This window comes from Lycorma delicatula, chromosome 4 (assembly GCF_047948215.1).
Source record: "Lycorma delicatula isolate Av1 chromosome 4, ASM4794821v1, whole genome shotgun sequence".
In the NCBI taxonomy this organism is placed as follows: Eukaryota; Metazoa; Arthropoda; class Insecta; order Hemiptera; family Fulgoridae; genus Lycorma; species Lycorma delicatula.
Genome location: NC_134458.1, coordinates 166177706 through 166201158, shown reverse-complemented (window position 1 = coordinate 166201158; position 23453 = coordinate 166177706). Strand labels below are relative to the sequence as shown.

General features: G+C 30.0%; 2 protein-coding genes across 2 annotated transcripts in view; one reads left to right on the top strand and one right to left on the bottom strand.

The window, feature by feature from the left end:
* LOC142322749 (ras-GEF domain-containing family member 1A-like) overlaps positions 1-3556 on the bottom strand; it is a 593490-nt gene extending 589934 nt beyond the window's left edge. The window contains exon 1 of the mRNA XM_075361822.1: positions 3444-3556. The gene's annotated coding sequence lies outside the window, so the exon portion shown is untranslated. The remainder of the gene's footprint in view (positions 1-3443) is intronic.
* A 288-nt stretch (positions 3557-3844) lies between these two features.
* The window catches only part of gudu (Armadillo repeat-containing protein gudu), a 604246-nt gene continuing 584637 nt past the window's right edge, over positions 3845-23453 (top strand). The window contains exon 1 of the mRNA XM_075364673.1: positions 3845-3930. The gene's annotated coding sequence lies outside the window, so the exon portion shown is untranslated. The remainder of the gene's footprint in view (positions 3931-23453) is intronic.

Here is a 23453-nt window from a genome sequence, read left to right as displayed (position 1 = left end):
AACCAAAACAGCAGATAAATTACCAGAAATTATAAAAAATTCAAAATAAATACTTAAATTCTAAAGTTGGGTCCTGTGGGACGCCCTATTTTAAATACGTACCCTTGTCGTAAGTACGATTAGATTTTAAATCTTCAAAATTAAAAATAACGAAAGTTAATAGTTGAAATATTGGTTCTGATCAACCTCCTTATTTTTTGGAGCTTAAAATGTTAACTTATCAGACTAGTTATTTAACTTCAATAAATCAGCCCGTGAGAAGTTATTCAACAAAGCTAAAAAAAAATTATAGTTTGCCAAAAGAACAAATGGTACCGTCACGGTCTTTGTGCAATAGAGTCGAAAATCAGGTAAATTGAGATAATATTTATACCAAATTTCAACATTTTTTGGTTAACGGGTTTTAAAAGTATTAGAAAAAGACTGTTTAGAAATAATATTAAATATTTTTCATTCTTAATTCCGAATGGCTTAAAAGTATAGAATTTTAAATATAGAAAAAGTATAGAGTACAGTAAAAAAGTATAAAATAGAAAAAGTAATAAGTACTTTTTCGTATATAGCTCAAGTCTCTATGCCATTATACAAAAAGAAAAATTCATAAGACCGAAAACTACTCCCTTCTTTTGTTAATTTTGTCCAAAATTTAACACTAGAAATGTTCTATAATAAGATATTTTTTTTGCGATTTTTGAAGAACTTATGTTGAGCCAGTTTGGACACACTAATGAAAATGCGGGACAACATAAATCTCGCGGATATTTCTATAGTTTTTTTTTTTTTTTTTTTTTGGTGTAAGGGTGTTTTGAATCGACAATTTCAAATACCCTGATACTCAAAATTTATAGTGGAACTACTGTAGAAAGAGGAGACAAGAACCAGTTTTTCTAGTAAATTTTCACAATGAAATTTCACTATATGTCATACAGTGTTTTCTGTACAGCTGCATTCATTTGAAATTATTTGCAAAATAAAAGTATTTTTAACGAAAAAAATGACTAGCCATTCACAACGGGCATGAGCATTGCTTCTTGATAATAGAAAAAAAAAAATTTTCTGTTGGAGATTCCCCCAGGAAAATCGTACATAATTTTCCAGTGACCTCTAATATTTAATTATAGCAAATTTTATCGTGGCTGAAAATTTTAGATACTTATTTCTTTGCAATTCCAGATAGAAAGTTAATTTTACAAATATTTTGCCAAAATTAAACAAATTTTTGAGTATAGGTTTCGTGGGACCAAATGGTCCTGGAATTTTTTGTTGAAAGACAGTTTTATGATAATTTTTAAAATATGCTGTCTGCAAGGAAGAGGTCATAGATTTGTTTCAAGTTAAATATAATCACCATTACATGGACCGATGTTAATTACATTTGTACAGGCATCGCATTTACAAAGTAGAAAACATGCATTTTGTGTACGTAATAGCATTTAACACATTTCTTCCTCTCGGCGGCGTGGATTGATATGATTAGAAGAAGCTGAAATAGTTTACACCTTATTCGTAGGACGAATAAAATTTTGTTCATTCATAAACAAGTTCCATTCTAATATATATATATATATATATATATATATGTGTGTGTGTGTGTGTGTGTGCGCGCGCCTATAATTGCTTCCGTAAGTATTCGTAATAAGTCCAGGCAGCATTATTTTATTGTACTAAGACAAAAGGTTATGTATTGTAAAATAAAAATATTATCATAGGAACTTGATTTACTGGGGGTTAATATTCAATTCTAAAATCCTAATAAAATGTTATTTGCGCTAAGAATAATTTATAAATATTCAGTAAATCGCGGTATACGCAAACACAGAAAAACATTTTTTTCCCGATAGAATTTTATTTTATTTTACCTTTAAGACCTGACTTACTTTCTTACTTATTTTCATAACTAAAGAAATTTTTAGAAAACTGAATTCGATAAAGCATTAAACAAATAAATAATAATAAACATATTCTAATCCTACTAGGATGTTTTATGATATTATAACACGCGGTTAAAAACACCAAATTAGACGTTTTATTATTAAGCAAAAGATGTATGTTTAAAATTTACCTACCACCTCTAATACTAAATCAGTTCTATTAAATGATCTTTCCTATTATAATCGTTACCCTAACCTAATAAAAAGTAAGGATTGAAAGTAGATTAATCACACAAATGCCTCATTAAAAAAAAAACCTGACAATGAATTACATAACTTTCCCGGCTATGTTAATCAAGTAAAATAATAGAAAAATACAGCCATGCTTCTAAATAAACAAAATTTTAATTTCCTGGATAGGGTCTGAAAATCTTTGGCTAATTTATTTTTTCAAAAATGCTAGAGTAACAAAAAATTAAAATGTTTATATTTTAGATGCAGTGGGTAACTAGAAAAGTGGATTTAAATTTCAAATAAATTTTAACAATTTTTTTTTAAATTTAAAAAATATTTTTCTTTTACCAAAGATTATTGGAATGGGATAGGCAAAACGTTTATGGTGGTTTGAAGGCCTATTGATGTAGAAAATACATACAAAACACTTCCATTAACTCATTTTCTAAACACAGATACAGCTAAAAAAGAAAAATATGTAGTCATTTTTTAGGGAGGGGATGAATATTAAATAAAAATCTTTGGTAACAACTAGCTTATTAATAAAAAAAGCTTTTTCACAGATTTAAATTTATTTTTTTATTAAAAACAAATTTTGTATCCTTAATACACAAAGTTTAAAAAATCTGTATATTATCCCGTTATAGGTACAGCAACATATATTGCTATAGGCGGGAAAATTATATATCGTGTTGATTATATAATGATTATATATTATATAAAGTGTTGATTATATATCGTGTTGATCGTAATGATTAAAATTGTTCCCTTTCATTTAAAGAAAAATATATTTAAAAAATAAAATCAACTTATCTATCGAGACTAAAAAGAGAAAAGGCAGTTGTGGGTAATAGTGGACTTATCATTGACCATAACGCTTTTGTAACGACTAATTACAATTGTGTTATTGTATTTCCACTTTACATAAAGTATATTTAAAATTTAATCAAATTAACGGTGAGACTAGTATAACCTAAATACACCGATTCTGAAGGGCGTATTTAGGTTAACAGCTTAACAATGATTAATATCTATTCTAATTATTACTATTTTTAATCTAACTTGAATTTGATATTCTATTTTTCCTAAAACTAACATAACCTTCAAGTTTCAATAACACTTAAACTAAGATCACTGTAATCCACAATTTCTAAACATCCTTATTATAATACTCATGTTATCTGATAAAATTTAATAACTGTTAAAGTGCTCTAAAAAATATACATTAAACACACAAATAAACAGACAATTATTCATCCAAAATTTCTAGATTCAAAGGATCTTAAAACTACTGGAAAAAATCTAAGACTAATTTTGTTTTCAATAACAATGCATTACCTCTGTTATATGACGAACGTAATCTGTATAAAATGCAAGTACTGTATCAGCAATTAATTCGATGTAAATTAAAAATCACAATAATATATGCCGGTTCATAAAGCAAATTGACTATCTTAACTACAACGGAAAAAACTTTTAACGACACGTACAACACAACACTAAAAAAAGACGCTACTTAGAACTAAGCTGTAACAAATGCCCCCACCACAGCACTCAGTCGGTCACTCGACGTACTTCTGTCTACAAACGATTCAACAGCTATTATGACGTCATTATAGAGCTCGTACAGTCAGACGTTGCGACTAGCCGTTTTGACCAGTTTACAGATAATTTGTTGCAACCGAGTTAAATTTGTATACGGGTTTAATTATAACAAACTTTATTTTAATATGGTTGTTTGTTCAATACATTAATAGTCGTTAATTGTGTACTTTACAATAAGTTTTTTATAACATTATTTTTGTAATATTGTGGAATGAAATCGGTAAGTTGATTTATATTACTTTAGTTTACAATATTATGCGTTCAAGTCCTAGTAAAGCCAGTTATTTTTACACGGATTTGAATACTAGATCGTAAATACCGGTGTTCTTTGGTGGTTGGGTTTCAATTAACCACACGTCTCAGGAATAGTCAAACTGAGAATGTACAAGACTACACTTCATTTACACTCATACATATCATCCTCATTCATCCTCTGAAGTATTATCTGAACGGTAGTTACCGGAAGCTAAACAGGAAAAAGAAAAAGAAAAGAAAGTTTACAATATTATGCTTAATTTTTATACCGCACAGTATTGCACGTTATTTAAAAAATGTTTAAATTGTATTGGCTTATACTTCTTTAGTAAGGCTTACTGAGGTTCTATCTTCATTATCCCAAACCACTTTTGCAACCTTTAGTTTAAAATTGCAATATTGAGATATAACGTCCATTTGTGGTTTTTTTTTAGTTCTTTATTCTTTTAGTCCAGTAAAAAATTCATAAATTTTAATCCTGTCATCCATCCAGGTACTCTTTAAGTTTTTCTTAAAGAGTTTTTCTTAAAGTTTTTCTCTTCATTAAAACAAAATAATTTTGTGATATTCAAACTACATATTTTTCATGACTTGCTCACTCCATCAGTTTCAATTAAATAAATTGAAATTAATTATTTTCATCATTAATGATCATATATAGTGCCTCCTTGGCCCCACATGTTTTTATGTTTTAATTCGATTATGCAATCGAATTAAAAATTCGATATTTAAAAAAATTAATAATTGTTGAACTCTGTTTATAAAATTAAATCTTTGGACGTATTTCCGTCAACAATATATTTTTATATCTTACTATTTAAAGACTGAATATCTGTTAAAAGCGAGTCCATTTACATTTTGTCAGTTTTTTATTACAAAAGTGTTATTATTTTTTGCATTAATTTTACACTCTTTTTCTTACAGCGAAAGCATTTTTTATAAATCTTAAGTAAGAAATTACCATGATTGAAATACAGTATTGTTTTTTTATTCGAAATATTTTATGTAATGAATGCCCTTCTAAAATTTTCAAACAAAACGACATTTCCTGTAACTAATAAAAGTTATAGTTTGTTTAGTCTACTTTTTTTCTAGATACAAAAATTTTAATCCTATGAGTGAATGTAGTACAAGACCATCCACTCATTGCGTGAAATCGTACACATGCTAGGTAAAATGGATTTAATTTTAAGACAAGTGGTTTTTTTTTATGGACAACAATTTGTTTTTTATTTTTAATTTTAAGTTAGACGATTTTGACTATTGTAATTTTTATGTTTTCACAATTATGCATTTCTAAAAATGAATAATAATAATAATGTAATATAATAAAATTACATTTTCAAACTTAAATTTTTAGTAACATAACCTTCAAAATTAAAAACAAACACATAACATTGTAAATAGAAAACGCTTGAAAATTTTTACCAAAGATATATAAAACCATATACGGAATCATTGCTAAATAACCATTATCATTAGAAACAGGGAAATGATTCCTAAGTATTAAAAATCGAAAACAAAGTTCAATTAAATGAAAGAGAATGGAACAAATTATAGAAAAAATACAACTAATTTAAATGGTTAAAGAGTGTCTTAACAACTGCACGACTTCGATGCGGACTGTCTAAAAAAGTATTTTACAAGCACAATCATTATTATACGAGTGTAACAATTTATAGAATTAATACACAAATTATAAATAATAATAATAGTAACGTCTTGCATATAAAAATCTCAAAACCGACTAAACTGTTTTTATATATGCTTTCGCTCTGTCAAGAGAATAAGTAAAAAAAACTACTATCATCCACGTCCGACTTCGCCCGCGCTATGTAGTTACTTGAGTTTCCCGTCGCGGTCAGGAGGGGCTTCTATCTCCCTTCCCGTCTAGCCAGGGGGCTCTGCTCTCTTGACCTCCTGTACTCATTAAACTTAATGATAAATAAAAATTAAATTCTGTTCAATTTACAAAAATTATCAGTGTATTTTAATTTCTTCTGAGCAACAGTTACAGCATTGAGCTTATGTATATATACATACTATATATACAGTATATACATACTATAGTATATAGTATATATATAGTATAGTATACTATGCTACTATAGTATATAGCTACTATATGGTCGGATAGCCATAGCTGGTTATCCAACCTTCGTACGAACAGAGATATTTTTTGCCCGATTCTTAGCTATCCACAGATACCACTAGGAGTTCGTCACTTTTTCAATTTTTTATTTTATTTTATGTTTTTTAGTCAAATAACCAAAGGCAGGTGCAGCCAATCGTATCGCATATGTAGTAATAGTGGCGGTGACGTTTTTGATTGCATATACCGTCGCACCCCTTAAAATTCAAAAACCCGAAAATGGTTTTTAGATATTTTTATAAAGAATATTTGAAAGTCCACCTCTAGAGAATACCTGGTTTATACAGCCGAAAATGAGGAAAATATGCAATCGTTGTTCAAAATTTTTTTTTACCTTTCTTCATCACTTTCACGGTCGAATCTAAACATATGTATAAATTTGCTTTTATATATTCACATGAAGATTACACACACACAAAAAAAAAACCATGCTGACATCTTCAATTGTTACCGAGAAATTAAAAAAAAGTAGTAAATTTCATTGTTACTCCCATCTTGACACTTTAAATTCAGAATTTAAAAAAAATCCTTTCTTAGTGTACACTTAAACCGTAATAAGAACATGTATATAAATTTTCATCAATTTATCTTCAGTAGTTTTTTGATATGCCTTGATTATGAATCTCTCACGATATGTTGTTTTATATACATTGATATACTCGTACTTATACTAACAATATTTGTTTTTTTGATGTTATTTTTTAATATTTCTTTCATTTCTATCCACATATTTCCCTTTAATAATTCACCTGCTGATGATGATTTTCTAAATATACACTGATAATGATTGTTTAAAAATCGAAATGTAAATACATTTTAGATTTGTGTTAATTTTTATACGATTTCCATTAAAAATTTATTTTAAGATTATTCCATTTAACAAAATGTAATTGGGCATTTGATTTTATTATTACGATTTAATTAATTTTTTAAAAATAATTTTAATTTAATCTTTTATAGATAAATTGAATTTACTCTGTATAATATTTTTACCTCCCCGGCTATATCGATTTATGCTGCAACAACTAAAACGCTATAGTATACAGATCGGTAAAAAAATATCTAAAGTTTGATTTTTTTTTACTTCCTTGTACGAATTAAAGGAAGTATTGTGATCGCGAAAACCCTCGGTTTTCAGATTTCAACGGAAATATACATTTTGACTAACTGAATGCATTTTGACTAGTTTCGGCGTGACGTCTGTACGTACGTAAGTATGTATCTCGCATAACTCAAAAACGATTAGCCGTATATGTTGAAATTTTGGATTTAGGACTGTTGTAACATCTACTTGTGCACCTCCCCTTTTGATTGCGATCAAAGTTTCCAAAAGAGTCCAAAATCCAAAGAAATTGGTTTCTTGTACTTTTTATTAACTGCAGTAATAAGTCCTCAATGACAGCTTTTCAACGATATTTTATAACTGATATTTATTTTAGTTGGTTGTAGAGTTATACTCAAATAAAATTTTAATTAATGAAATATTTGGATCTTACAAGGGGAAAGCACATCGGTTCGAATCAGTCTTCATCTCCCGTTTTTTAATTTAAGTATATTAATCTATTAATAGTTAATAGTTATTAACCTATGATTGTAAAAAAATAATTATGATAAATAATAATTCAATAACAATAAAAAAATGAAAAAATATCAGAAGTTATTAATGAAATAAAATTTTATGTACTCCATTTTTAAAAAAAATGTGTATATGTAATTTAATAGGCTTACAAGGAAGTCATGCGGCGTCCACCTCAGATTTTTTAATTTTGTATCTAAGAAGACATTTAAATAAAATTTAATGAAAAAAAAGTAATATATATATATATGTGTGTGTGTGTGTGTGTGTGTGTGTATATATATATATATTTAAATAAACTGTAAATGATCTGCGAGAAAAAAAATTTATTTCAATTTTAAAGATATTCTAAGTTCAAAATATCAGTTTTTGTTTGTGCGTCCGTTTGTGCGTGTATACATACGAATGTATGTTATTCTGTATTTGGTGTTATAACAATGGAACCCGTTGACTGTTTTTCTTTAAACTCGGTACTGCTTTTGTAAGGAAAAAAAATCTCTTAAATATTTGCAAGAACTGGAAAACGGGGTGGGGGGTTTTGGCCAGAATAAGATTTCAAATCTTTACAGGAGTACTTAAGAAATAAAATGTCTTAAAAAAGTTGAAGTTTTTTGTTAATATCACAAATTACAAAAATATTTCATTTAATATTCATACCCTCCCAAAAAATGACATTTTTTGTAGCATATCTTGCTTATAAAAAGGAGTTAATGGGAGTTTTTGCATCTACATTTTCTACATCAATAAGCCTTCAAACCACGATAGAATTTTTTTACCCGTCCCACTCCAATGGTCTATAGTAACAAAAATAACTGTTTAAACATTTATTTTAAATTTACATACATTTCACAAGTTATCCATTGCATTTGAAATTAAAAATAATTTTTTTAGCCCTTTTTAGAATTTCTCGATAAAGAAATTCGCCAAAAATATTTAACCTCCTTCCTAGAAAATTATAACTTTTTTATTTAGAATTATGGTTAAATCCTTTATTTTGCAAACAATTTTAAAAAGCTTTTTTCAAATTTATTATCACAGTAAGGGTTTATTTTCTTAACAATTAATTTTACCCGAATTATCCTTGAATACGGGACTCCCCACACTGAAAAAAAAAAACAATTTTTCGCAATTGCAAATTATAAACAATAAAGTTTCTAGACTAACATAATACCCCACCTCTAATGCGGGAACTTTCAAATTAAAAAAAAGGCGAAAAAGTTATATAAAATATCGACACAAAACAATACCACCTAACATTAGTCTCACCGTTCTACTTTATTAAGTCCTTCACAACTATAGAAATAGTCAGTTTTCCTTTATTTATTTATTTAATTACGTATCATAGAATTATAAATAAATATTTTTATATAAAAATGTGAAATAAAAGATTTCATAATTTTGGGTTGGTTTTTAATGAAAAAGAATTATTTTATCATAAAGACACAAATAGAGCTTAAAATGATGGAATGATTGATTTTTTCAAAAATGAATTGCAAAACTTGACCGGAATAGCTAGGAAAGTTTAATCCCAAATATATTAATTAATTACTACTTAATTATATTTTACGAATAACTCCATTTTCCAACGTGCTAGAATCTGTTGGCGTACATTAGCTGTATATGTATATTTAGTATGTTTAAAATTTTTACCTGTTATTTAGAACATTATACAAAGATGTAGATATCGTTCGTTAATCGGAGATAATTTAAAGAGCTAATGGACTTATAACGATTCCAATTTTAAAACTTCTTCGCAAGTGATATGTACTGTGTACTAATTATATTAACACCTCCATAATTTTATTCCCTTCTTGGCCCAGCATGTCAATACGGCTTGTTTTATACATATCTAAATTATGCTCCATGATTATGAGAAAAACTGTTTACCTCATATGTCCTCCAAATTTTGGAATCTGATTTCTTGAGACAAGAAGCATATACAGCTTTTACATTCTCGTAACATCCCTTGAAACCCTCCCCTATTTAGGTTGAGGAAAGGATTGAAATATTTTGATATTTAAACCCCTTTTTAATAAGGAAAATAATATTAGAAAAAACTAAATTGAAAATAATAAAATATGAGAGTGAAGCATGTGTTTGTTGATTTTACTCGCAGGTAAAGATTAATTCAATAATCATACTTATTTTCTTGTTTCCTTATCAAAAGAAAATTCTTTAAAAAAATTCTGTAAATTCGTCAATTTCCGATTAACAAAATAAAAAAATTAAAATTATTGAAAATTAAAAAAATAATTTTCCGGTATTAAAATACGGTCTTAAGAGTAAACATTTCGATAATTTCAAATGTTTCTGAAATATTTCAGAAGAATAATTCTCATAAGATTAAAAGAAATGGATAGGGACATTCTATATTTTAATAGAAAAATAGATATTATGAAAATTTTATTCGTCTATTTTTAGACTTTTTAAAAATCTCCACCTCTAAAGTTTGAAATTAAAAAATTCACTTTGTTTAAATTGTCAACGTTAATTTTTTTCGTTACATGAGATTTTAGTATTGTGGAACATGCAAACAGTTTCCAAAAATTTACTTTAATATTGTAAGGTAAGTTTATATTTTTTAAATTTAGTTTAAATATTCCATATACAGCATTTTGGGGGTACTTTAACTGAAGATTTTTTGATTATATTAAGATAAATACTTAACATTGATACTTAATCAGAATTGTACAAACGTTGCAACAGATACAAAGAGTATTATTTTATTTATTTATTCGGTAACAACTAGATAATGACAGTTACTGTAATGGAAAATAATAGTATGGAAAACGCTACCCCTGCCTGAGACTCGAATCTGGAAAGTAGATGAAAAGCTGAGACGCTGTCATTCCACCACGGAAATTAGTGAACTTATATAAAGCTTATTTTTATTATTTTTCTTTTGATAAGGAAACATATAAGAAAATCAGTAGAGCTATTGCATTAATATTTATGTAAGATCAACATGATACATGTGCTTCACTCCATAAATTGTTATATATATAGTTTTTTGAATTTGATTTTTAACCGATGTTATTTTTTCGTTCATGCTAAATACCAAATTTGTATTAGTTCTGGACCGATCTCTGACTTTAGTAAAAAAAAAAATTATACTTTTCTTCAACTTGTTTTTACGCCTGTGGTTTTTTGTCAGAAATAACTAAAGAATTAAATTTTCTCCAGAAATAATATGCATGTTTTAACCGTTGATAAAGGCTACTGATTTTGAATGATTTCGATTTGATTTTGATTTAAGTGAACTCGGACCTTCTATGTTTTTCTATATTAATGTAAGAAAGTTTTCTCACCTTATATTCATCTAATCTGCTTTAAATTTTCACTCGTTTGTTTTCATTCTTTTTTGAAGAATTTTATTATACTAATTCAAATAGTTTTTTAATTTTTTTACTTTGATTTGTTCCGACACTGAATTTTCACCATTGAATTTACTATAAAATCATTCAATTTGAGTTTATCAAAATATCTTCTGATCTTAGGGTATATTCTAACCTGATTACTGTACTCTGAAAATTTAATCTAATTATCTTTAGCAGTGTAGAAGAAAATTTTCCTTATATCCTGACAAAATAAATTTACAGAAATAGCAAAAAATATTAAATCATATTAGAAAAAACTATCTCGCCTACTAAGATGAGGTACGTACTAACCTATCTCACCTTGTACATGTCAACATAACCAACACATCTCAATACCACTGAGGAGAAACGCGTGACAGAGACGGCAGTGAGGCTACTTTAAAAAGGGAAAAATTACATCCCGCCTGAAAAAAAAAATAATTATTTGTCTAGCTTAATTCAAACCAATGACATTAAATAATGAAATTTATAAAAAATTGTAGATTACAAGCGTTGAAAACAATAGTGTTACCTTAATTCAATTTTTTTTGTGTAGCAAACGACATATCTACAAATTATATATCAAATTAAAAAGCAAAATCTGGAGAATAAATTTAAAAATTAAACAAAAAATGGAGAAAAACGTTTGGTTTCCAGGTCCGGCTTTCCTTACGCACTTTTTAACCTTATTAGGATTTTAACGATTCACAAAATCTTTCTTGAACCATTAAGTCGGTTAAGTTGTTGTCTCTTAAATAAAAGGTAAAGCAACTTAACCGAATTTTAGCTTCCTAGGGCCGGTGATTCTGGAGATATTAGGATGTTTTTGTAAGAGATATTTGCCTTTTATATACATATATGTAGATTTCAAGTTTAGTGTAATTATCGGAAAGGTTAGGCTACATCGTTACGGATATAGTTTTGAAAACATTTTTTTCTCTATAATATATTCTAAAGGATTTATAATCTAAATTATTATTTATATTGTTTGACGTACATTTAATGGTACAAGTTGGTTGACTTTTGGTAATTAATAAAGTTGGAGCGTGTCGAACAGGAATTGAAACGTGTAAATGAGAATTCAACAGAATTAATCAATGAAGTTAAACTGTTGAAAACGGTATCAAATTGCTCTGTTCTGTTTAGTTTTGCTGAATCAATCGTGGTTGAAGACTGTAAATATACGATTTACCACCGGTTGAATCCGTTATTGAATCACATTCTGTTACAGGGTTACTTAAATGTGTATATATAATTGCAAAGCATTGTTATCTAACGGTGATCTTTATTGCTTTTAAAAATATATTGCGAACTACATTTTTGCTTTTCATAAATGTCGGTCGGCCCAGTTAAAAAACATCTCATTTACACCATAACTTATACAGTTATGAAAAAATTACAGTTTGTTTGTTTGTCCGGTATAATCTCTTGAAAAAAGAAATTATTTTCAAAGTGTTAGAAAAATGTTTATATGTTTAATTTCACTTTATTGACAAAAATCGCAATGAGCATATAACCTCACTCAACCTCCACTGATTTCATCACTTTGACAACCTTTATAAATAAATAAAATACATTAAAAAAAAATATATGTCTATTTGCTGGCTTTAACTTTTATTAACAGGATAAAACACGATTTATATAATGAAGCACTTGAACCATTGCTCAAATACTTTCATTTTAACGCGTTTTACGTCTTATATCTATGTAATTGTAAGGATTATAGGCACCTCATCACGAGTTAAAAGTGAGATGATTCTATTTTTACTTATTTGTATTAAAATCTCAGCTTTCCAAATATTATCAGCTTTTATCATTACTTGTTTCTCTTTAACTTACAATGGTTCAACTGTGTCCTCAAATCATGTAACCTTAATTAAACTCATCTCCCGACGTCATACAATGGTGAAATTATACACAGCGACGTAAGTCGGGTGACAATACAATATTCCATTGCTAATTTTATATATTTCTGTATTTTATAAGTAGAACATTCATATACGAGGTCTATTCAGAAAATAACCGAACATTTTTAATTACGCGCCAACGGAGATATTTCATGACGTGCGGTTGGTAGAATTGTGTTCCGAATAACCTCCTCTGTAACGACGTGTTCTTGGATTGTTGATATCTCGTTTATTTTTCGTATTATTGTTATTTGAGTGCAACGTGTTTAAGTGTTAGTAGCGATTTTTGTAATATGCGATTTTCGAAAGCCTTCGACTTCAACTGATGACACCCGCATTCAGAAAATCAACTACCTGGTGCGTGCAAATCCGACTGACTGTCAGAGAACTTTCAGAAGAGACAGAGAAAGAATGCTTTCAGAATGCTGAAAGAACTTTCAGCATCACGATTGGATCAGGCCATGACATTTTGACTGAAAAATTGAACATACATCGAGTTGCAGCAAAGTTTCTTCCTCGTCTGATGACCGAATAGCAGAAAGAACATAGAGTGGACATTTGTTGGCAAGCTGTTGAACAAGCCTATGACGATGAAACATTCATAGAAATGATCATAACGAGATATCAAAGTTGGGTTTACGAATACAACATCGAGACAAAAGTTCAATCATTATAATGGATTGGCAAAGGATCTCCACGCTCCAAGAAAGCACGTCAGTTTCGATCCAATGTCAAAGTGATGCTCTTTGTTTTTTTTCCAATTTTAATGGAATTGTGAATTTTGAATTCTTGCTTGAAAGTGAAACACTGAACCGTACATACAAACAAGGCGTTTTACAACGGTTACATGAAAAAATCCGCTAAAAGAGACCAGTTATGAAATTAAAATCGGTGATGAAAGGACACAGTTTTGAGACCTCACATGTGTTGTCGGATATAGAAGGGGAACATATTGAGGAAAGAAACTGAATCGATAAGATGTAGCTATAGATCTTATTGACTGTAGATTTAGTATAAGTAGATCAGGTTGCTGCTGAAGCGGATTCTAATAGAACAACTAGTGTAGATTTACCTTCTAAAATTTATGTACGCTAATCATCTTATTTAGTTATATAACTGGTATCATTTGTAATAATGAAAATTAATTCTCCAGGTTATGATATAGAATAAAACTGCATGTAAATATTTTCTGTTTGCTAAAGAATTAAAACAACTAAAAGTAAAATCTTTTAATAGTTTTAGTATTAATAATTTTAATACTTATAAAATTAAATATATATACATTTACCAGTATATATAAAACTTGAGAGGGTCATCATCCTACTGACGTCAATAATTTTGAATGAATTTATCGTACAAAGGCTTATTTCCTTTTTTTAATTTTTAAAAACATTCTTTTATAAAAAAAAAAAGAAAAATGGTACTAAAAGTAGAAATAATTCTGTTTTTAGTAAAATTGCTTTTCAAAAATTTACTTCTCCAGTTTAAATACTTATACAATTAAAAAAACAAAAAAAAAATATATATATATTTATTCACCACTATATATAAAAGACCTAAGAGGGTCATCAGTCTACTGGCGCTCAGTTCTGGATGTACTCGTCGCGCAAAAGAAATGTTAAAAAAAATTTTAATACAAGCTTTTCTTCGAAAAAAAAACTATTATACAAAAAAAAGAACAATTCGTGCCAAAAAAGTAAAAAATAACTTTGTTCCAAAAAAATTACTTTAAAAATAATCTCTATTTGTGCATGACTAAAAAAAAATACCTGGGCGCACTCTGATTATAAAGTCATTGTAAATAAGTGCGCGCCCCAGGCTTTTCTTTTTAGTCATACATAAATAAAAAATATATTTAAAAGTAATTTTCTTGAAAAAAAAAAATATTTTTTAATTTTTAGTACGAATTGTTTTTTTAATACTCTTCTATAACATATAAATAAATATTTTATTCTGATTGGTACATAATAGTGGTACGTTATAAATAAATCAAGTCAAGGATATTCCTCGGTTAAAAGGAATAATTATCCCATTATTTACTTGGATAAATCAAGGGGAACCTTTATCGGAACAGCATCACAAATAACTAAGTTAATTATTAAAAAAACATAGATGTGATTAAAGTCCAAATAGATTATTTAAAATATAAACACATTCCTCCTGGATGTCTGCAATGCTTTCAATAGCATTCCGTGGACACACGTTGAAAGAAATGCGGAGGAGGAATATAAATTCATACATAAGAGCAACAATAAGTAATTACCTACAGGGTAGAGAGCTGCCGACACCAGTAGGAGGAGAAATACGTTTTCGGATTTATGGGTTGTCCCCCAAGGATCTGTGCTAAGCCTCTTGTGAAACCTGGTTTTTGACGGGGTCTTGAGGTTGGGGTTCTCGGAGGTGGTGACACTCGTTGCGTACGCCGATGATTTGGCGATGCTTGTTGATGGACCTACAGAAAATAAAGTGGAGGAAAAGGCGAATAGGGCCATAAGACATACAAGCATGTGGTTGGCGATAAGGGGGCTACGACTCGCTCCACAAAAAACGCAACTCGTTGTTGTGGCAGGCCGGCGTAAGATTAGAAGAATTCAAGTTACGGTCGATGGGGTTAGTCTAGAAACAACGCCCTTTGTGAAATATCTCGAGTTATGGATCGTTCAAAGTGGGCTATACAACCGACACCTCAATAAGGTGTGCAATAAAGCGGAGCGGATCGTCAACGCTCTGAATAGACTGATGGGGGCCAAGTGGGAACCCAGAGCAGCTAAAAGAAAGATTTTGATGATAGCAGTGACTTCTGTAGTGTTGTATGCAGTGCCTTCCTGGTTTTCTGCACTAAACAGCAAGAGGAATGTGAAGATGATGACATCACTGCAGAGACGAATGAATTTAAGGATCATGGCGGCGTACCGAACGGTGTCGGCGGGAGTCCTGGCCGGGGTACAGTCGATCCAGTTACGGGCTACCCAAATAAAACGGATCTATGAGGGGATGAACAGGGAAGATGCCACTACAAATTCTGGGAAGAATATTGGAACGCCGCTACGACTGAGGCGTGGACAAAGAAACTTATTCCTGAGCTAGGACAGTGGCTGAGGAGGAAACATGGTGACGTGGAGTACTACTACCTTTCAAAATTCCTCTCCGGTCACGGAGGATTTGATGTATACTTACACAGGTAAAAGAAAGGAGCTCCCAAATTGTGTGTACTGCGGTCAAGACGACACACCCTGCCACACCTTTTTTGAATGTGCACGTTGGGAGGATCTAAAAACCAGATATAACATAAAAGAGATTACCCCGGAAACTACAACAGAGTATATGTTGAGAGGTAAAGAGGAATAGCTGACAATAGAGAGATTCGTGGCTGAGGTTATACGAGCAAAGGAAGTGGATTAGAAGAAGTGGGAGGAGTTACTTTAGGAAAAAATAAAAAGACCGAGACCCGGCTGCTGGGGCAAGGCCCGGGAACGGGCCCGGTATCCCTGGCCTTAGCGGTTAGAGGCGGAGGCAAGATGAAAATAAGGAAAAGATTCGGAACCGGTAAGCCGACCGGCCATCCCGGATGTACTTTCGGTAGGTGGAGAGGCTCATTAGAGTCGCAAGGACACTCCCCTGGGCTGAGTAATACTTGATTGTTGAGCCGGCCTAGGGGAGCAGGAGAACAAACAAACAAAAAAGAAAGAAAAAAAAATATATATATAAACACATGAAATAATAATATTAAGGCTTTCAAAGAGATTTATTTATTTTTTTAATACAAGGTGAAATTCAAATGGGGTAAATAAGAAAAAATTGCGTAATCATCACGGCTGAATTAATAATTTGATGATTAAATAGCTCCTTAAGTTTCCTTTTGTTAACAAAAAAAGTTAATAACGTTCGAACTGTTTTTTTTTCTTTTAATTATATTCCTGCAATCGAGCAAATCAAATAAATATATTCCTTCAAGCCAATTTTTAATTAATGGAAGTATGAAAGTCTCGCAATTAAAGTAAAATTATTACAGAAAAAAATTTGGTATAATTAATTTGTTTTATATTGATATACATAGTCATACAAAAATAAAATTGAAAATATTTAGAGTTTATTGGGTTTATTTATAACAGAAACTAATTAGATTTTAAGGTGTCCTAGTTTACTGTTTTGCTCATCATGGAGTAAATAAGGTACACCTCAAATACCGAATCGAGAATGTTGGTCAACTAGACAAATTAAACAGTTACAGTCTTGGTCGGCTGCAATTACAGTACCACTTTTAAACAGAAACTAAGTTCTCTTTTCGTACTTTAGCAAAGGTTTTATATTTTAAATAAGGTTTCTATATAGACAACCAAACACTTGCAAGCACATCGATAAAACCACATTAACTTTAATGCATCGGTTATAAAAGGGTTGGGTTATATATTTTAGAAATAAGTTATTTCAAACGTATATTACATATATATATATATATATATATATATATGAATAATGTATATGATTCATTGTGTGTAGTTTATTATAAATGTTACATTTTTTTATGAATCACCAAAAACCTTCTAGGTGTTAGAATCTAAAATATGTACTACATTTTAAAAACCGTGTTGTTAAATATATAATAAGTAAATTAATCATCCAAAAAGTAATTTAATAATGTTAAAGAAGTCAATATTATATTTGCTTAGGAAGTGTAATAATCATGAATAATGATATGGAGCAATTGATTCTATAACACCATTTCAAGCAAATGGCTATTGTTATTATAATGGTCATACAATAAAAATGTACTAGGTATTAATTATTTACTAACATATCGTTAGTAAAAAACTGAGTATGTATTACTTGATTTTAGTATAGTCTATTGAATATTAATAAGTATATTTAATATTACACAGAATGTATTGAAATTGTTAGTCTGGAGCGGAAAGCGGGCATTTAGTAGCGAGTGCGCAATCTCAGACCAGCGCTCTTATCAATTCAATTGGCATCTAAACTATTTCACTTATTTAATAACGATAAAAACAATTGAAGTTATTCAAATGGTTCAACTAAATTATCACATGCATTTAACTTAAACTAAATACAGACGATAAAATATTTATGATCATTTTTAAAATTCGGAACGGAGCAGAACGCAAGGATAGCGGAAGATTTCAACTAATCGCCCAACTTAAATAAAAGTCTTTCTTTTATCAGGCGGATAATTATTTAATGGCGGTTATATTTATTTTGTTTTATTTATGGACGGAATTACTTATTGCGTTTCGATCCTTTAGACCGGTTGAGTATTCACCGAGGCTGGACTTTGGGAGACAACCCGCATGTGTGCTTCGTTCTCTCGACGAGATTCCCTTCCAGTCCGTCTCCTGAACTCGTTTCGGTGCTAAAGTTTACCAGCCCAGCATGAATACGCCTCTTGTAGGGTCTAGTTGTTGAAGGATGCAATGCACTTTCTTCGCCTTCGTGCGACTTCATGTCGCACGTGCTGGCAGTGACATAATTGTAGTTCTCAAACTCAAAAGGTAAAAGCTATTTAAAATACGCCTCGGTTGTAAAAAATCGCAATTATCACGGTTCCCGATGGTATTAACTCGCCCGTATTCAATTTAAAAAGAAAAAAAATTATAAAATAAAATTAAAATAAAAATAATTTTGAAATTTTTTAAACTTTATATTTTGAAAAATTATTCACGGCCAGAGCGAAGGTTTAGGTTAACCGTCATAATAACTGGAATCGAGAGGAGAAGTTTGAATGCTGACTCCAAACTTACCTTAGTACTTTTCATCCTTCAGCGTTTTTCTCTTCTTTACGCAGCTCGTTACATTTTTTAGGACCACGAAAAGTTCAACATCAAAAAATTTTTAATCATAAAAAAAATCGCACTTCCAATGCGAACATAGCCATTCTTTTGTCTTTCGACGTAATAAGTATCCCGTACTTATATAAAGAGCAAGAATTAATAAAATAAATTTTATAAAAAGTACAAAACGTTTATATTTATCGAATTTTTTAGGGCCATGGCAAGCTCTGAAGTTCACAGTTGGATCACCCAATATAGAGGCTCCCAGCCTAGTTTTTAATCGACTTTGCGTCCCGCCATTCACGGTGGTTCGTCTAACATGGCGTGAGGCCTTTTCCTTACACCCTGCGGTGTAGGATCCTCTCGGCAGATATTTCTGAAATGCTGGTGCTTGGACACGGCGGCCATCCCAAGGAGTCTGGGCACCTGTGCGACACCCACTTCCGATACGGTCTTTAAGCTTGCATTGTAACGAAGTGTGGCGTTTGTGACTAATCACGGGGCTCCAAAATTCGTCCGAAACGCGATATTTTGGTCGGCCTCTTGCTTTCTTTTGAGATAGAAGCACAACAACGCCCCCTATGGCGGGTAAGCGTAAGTCAGAATTGGCAAGCGTAAAGCCGATATATGAGTATTTTTGTCGTCAATGGAATGAGGCCGGTGCTGTTAAGTATTGGGTATAGGGAGCCTCTGGCGGCCTTTGTCCTCTGTGTCACATGCTGTACATGTTCTCCTAAGGTAACGGTCACGGACGTTTTTCTGTTGACCCTGATTCTCCATACATCGAAACACGGCTCCAATAAATCCAACTACTACTGGAGTCTTTCTATCGCGTATTCCATGTTTCGTAATTCGTAGTAAAAAGCCTTGTGATCGGCCTACCGTGCTGACCCCTTCCGAACGCGGTATTCGTTAGTATATGCCGTATATAAAAATGGCGAAATTACCGCCCCCTGGGGAACTCCGGCGGCTATCGCCCTGGTAGATGATACAGATCCCCCCGCATGTGCTGTGAATTGTCTATAGGTAAGACTTAATCAGTTTGACATGTTCGCCGGGATCCGTTGTGCGGGCTAGGTTATGTATTAGGCCGTCATGCCAAACTTTATTAAAGACTTTGGTCATATCTAGAAAAACGGCCGCGATTACAGCTTTCGTAATTTTAAAACTCTTAATAAATTAAATGTCATGGTATGTGATGATTTTTGTGGTAACTTTCTAGAAAGATCTAGTCTTGTGACAAATGAATTATCAGCTCAGTTTTAATTAGCAGGTCTAAATAATTCGATCTTCCGACCAACTACAATTACTAAGAATTTGCCACCTGTGTAAATAATAGTTTGACGAATTTACTGAAAAATAATTTTCAGTCTCTGTGCAGATTACGGTTTTTCAGATCGTTATCGTCAAATTGTAATGGCATCATTCATTAATTCAAATGTATGACAAAAATATGATTACTTTTATTTTTCAAAAGAGTGGTCAATAAAAATTCAATAAGAAAGTTAATTATCTCATTGTTAGAAAGAACATGCATAGATTTTTAAAGGAACTGTAAAATGTAACTCTAAACTAAGAAAGGGTAATATATTGTTTAATTACTTCCAGGATTATTAGTAAAGTTACAGACGAGTTTACAGTTACGTTATTTATACTGCTGACAGATTATATTATAATATCTAATTCAAACAGTAAATCTGAAACCATTTTGATAATTATCTGAAACGAATGCTAATCCGAAAATAGAACAGAAACTTCATTAAAATTACCAAAGGACTCCACTTACGTTATCTCGTTCACTATTTTGGTCTCATTCCTTATTTATTAATTTCTTTTAGAATATTTCAAACAACAATATTTATCCATTTCAAATTCATTCATCTTGAGTTGTTTTAGTGGTGAATCAGTACTTTTATTTCTTTTTGATACCTGGGAAGGTATCAACTTGTATTTTAAATATAAAGACTACCGAGGGTATTTATGATATTTCAGCTAGTTTTTGAAAAGAAGTAGAATGTGATATTATGTAATTAATGAATCTTTTAACTACAGAATATTTTCCAGCTGCCTTAAGATTTCGGTTGTTATTCCATGTCATAAAAAAGATATGACATTTAATTTACAAAATTATAAGCCAATTTCGTCATTATCTAAATTTCCTAGTCTTCGAAAAATGTGTGAAAAAGAGTCTTTTAACATTTATTGAAAAGCATAATGTATTTTCACAACTTTCAGTACAATTTTAGGAAAAAATTGTCGACTTAAACCAGCCATTTCCCAGTTTTTAAAAATATGTTACATTCCGTATATAACAGAAAGATTCCATTTGCAATTTTTTATAATCTCAGTAAAGTATTTCATTTAGTTTCACATTTTTAGTGATGAAAAAACTTAGCTATTGTATCAGAAAAGGTATTTAGTGTTGGTTAGTAGTAGTATAATACGTCCGCATACGGCATTAATTCGACATTTGACCCCATCATCAGAAAGCTGGAACATTCAAGGGAGACCACACATCCACAATTACTTCCTGTTTTTAGTTAAATCTTCACGCTGAAAGAGTAAATTCACTACAAAATACATAGTAAAACAGGTAAAACAGATATTGATGTAGTTATCATTTATTTCGGCGATTCATCATTAATTTCAGTTATATCATTGATCATTATTTCTTGTATACAATGATCATTATTTACGGTTCAAACTTCAAAATCATTGTTGGTTTTTATTATCTAACAGCTACTCAGTTAACGCTGTAAATTTATAATGATGATTTGCATCAATCAGTCATCATTACTTTCAGAAAAAGCGGGTGTTGTGGATTTTTAATTTCTTATAGCTATGGTAGCTAATTATTGACAGCTGATGTTATTTTATTTATATTTTACATGAGAAACGGGAAGAAAATCATCACTAAATTTTGTCTAATCATTACTAAGTCATTAAATCATTACTTAGTATAATGTCATCTCGTGGGGGATTATTTCGACTTTATCTCCTTTTTTTAACTTTTTTTTAAAATTTAAATATATTGATTATTATCAATTAATATCCTCTGTAAAAAAAATTTTATGATAAATAATAATTCAATAATAACAATAAAAAAAAATACATGAAAAAATATCAGAAGTTAATAATGAAATAAAATTTTATGTACTTTTCATTTTAAAAAAATGTATATATGTAATTTAATAGGCGTACAAAGAAGTTATGTGGTCTCCACATCACATTTTTATTTTATAATTTGTTTTTATATTTATAATTTATCTTATATTGACATGATCTATATAAAGTAATTTTATGTTCCGATCATAATAATGAATTATTTATTTATATGGAATTACATTTGCTTTGTCGGTATTTGTTTTTTTAACTAGATTTAATCCTGTTATCCGGCAGAAAAATATAGAATATTATACTTAGATAGTTCCGTGTTTTCCTTCTGCATAAATTATTATTTTATAAACCTTTCTAAATATAAAATACAATTTTTTTCTTTTTTCCAAATAATACAAAACTTTTATAAAAATAAATATAATTCTACTACTTACAAATCTAAACAAAAAATAGTATTATAAATTTATAGGGCACTTAAATTTATTTTTCTGTAGAAAAATTTAAAACTTAAAAAGAATTTTTTTTCAACAGAACTGTTTTTGATGCCTTTATAATACACGATATGACATTTTCATTAAAATAATGTGTAACTTATAATATATTTGATCTGTCCGAACATACAGGAATTAAAGGTAAAACATAATCCTGGTATTTCCTTGTTACTACTGCTCATTTTAAATTTGACCGTGTATAGTGCATTTATGGAAAACAAAGAGAATTATTATCTGTTATTAAAATAAATAGGATAAACCTTTCAAAAATGGTTTAAAAAATAGTTAAGTTAAAATGTAAAATTAACCACTTTGTTAAAAAATCGTTGTCAGAAGGTACAAACAAAACCATATATAACAAATAAAGATTAAACTAGATTAGAATTTTAAATTTATTAAAAAATCTATCTAAAATGATGTAATAAAAACAAAAACGTTTATCTCCTCCCTTAAATGTTATTTGTGGGTTGGAGTATTGATTTGATTATGGTTCATGTATTCTATCTTTCTATTAATAAAATTTTGTGGTATTCAATCCTGTATAAGGGGCGTGTATTAGGTCGTTTGGGCAAGTTTGGAAGTTTCAGTGATTTAGACGTTTTAAGCTAAATTTATTCTTTATTTGGGAGTGCAAAAAAAATCACTTTCGGCACGCCGGAAGGCGGAAGTAGATTTCACCAGGGGATAAAAAAGATTTCCACTTAAAGTTAAGAAAAACTTCAAATTTACTCAATACGACAATGGTTGCATGTGAAAAAAATCTTTCACATACGACAAGCCTCATCTTCTTACAATTCCAGCAACATTTTGGTCATCTCTTGCCGTAAGGGTTGGTCATATCAAAAATTGTTTCAGACAAAAGTTTTATATAATGTTTAGAGGACTAACGACCACTTAAAACTGATTCGATACTACGCCTATTAAGGGAGGTATGATTTTTTTGTCTTCAAAACCCCATTTTTTCTACCCCCTGGGCCAATGGTTGTATTATCAAAAAATTTTATTATAAAAGTTTTAGGCCCTTATCCAAAGAATAATAGGAACTTTAAATGAATGTGATAATTTATAGCAATATTTTGTTTATTCCGAAAAGCCCCCCATTT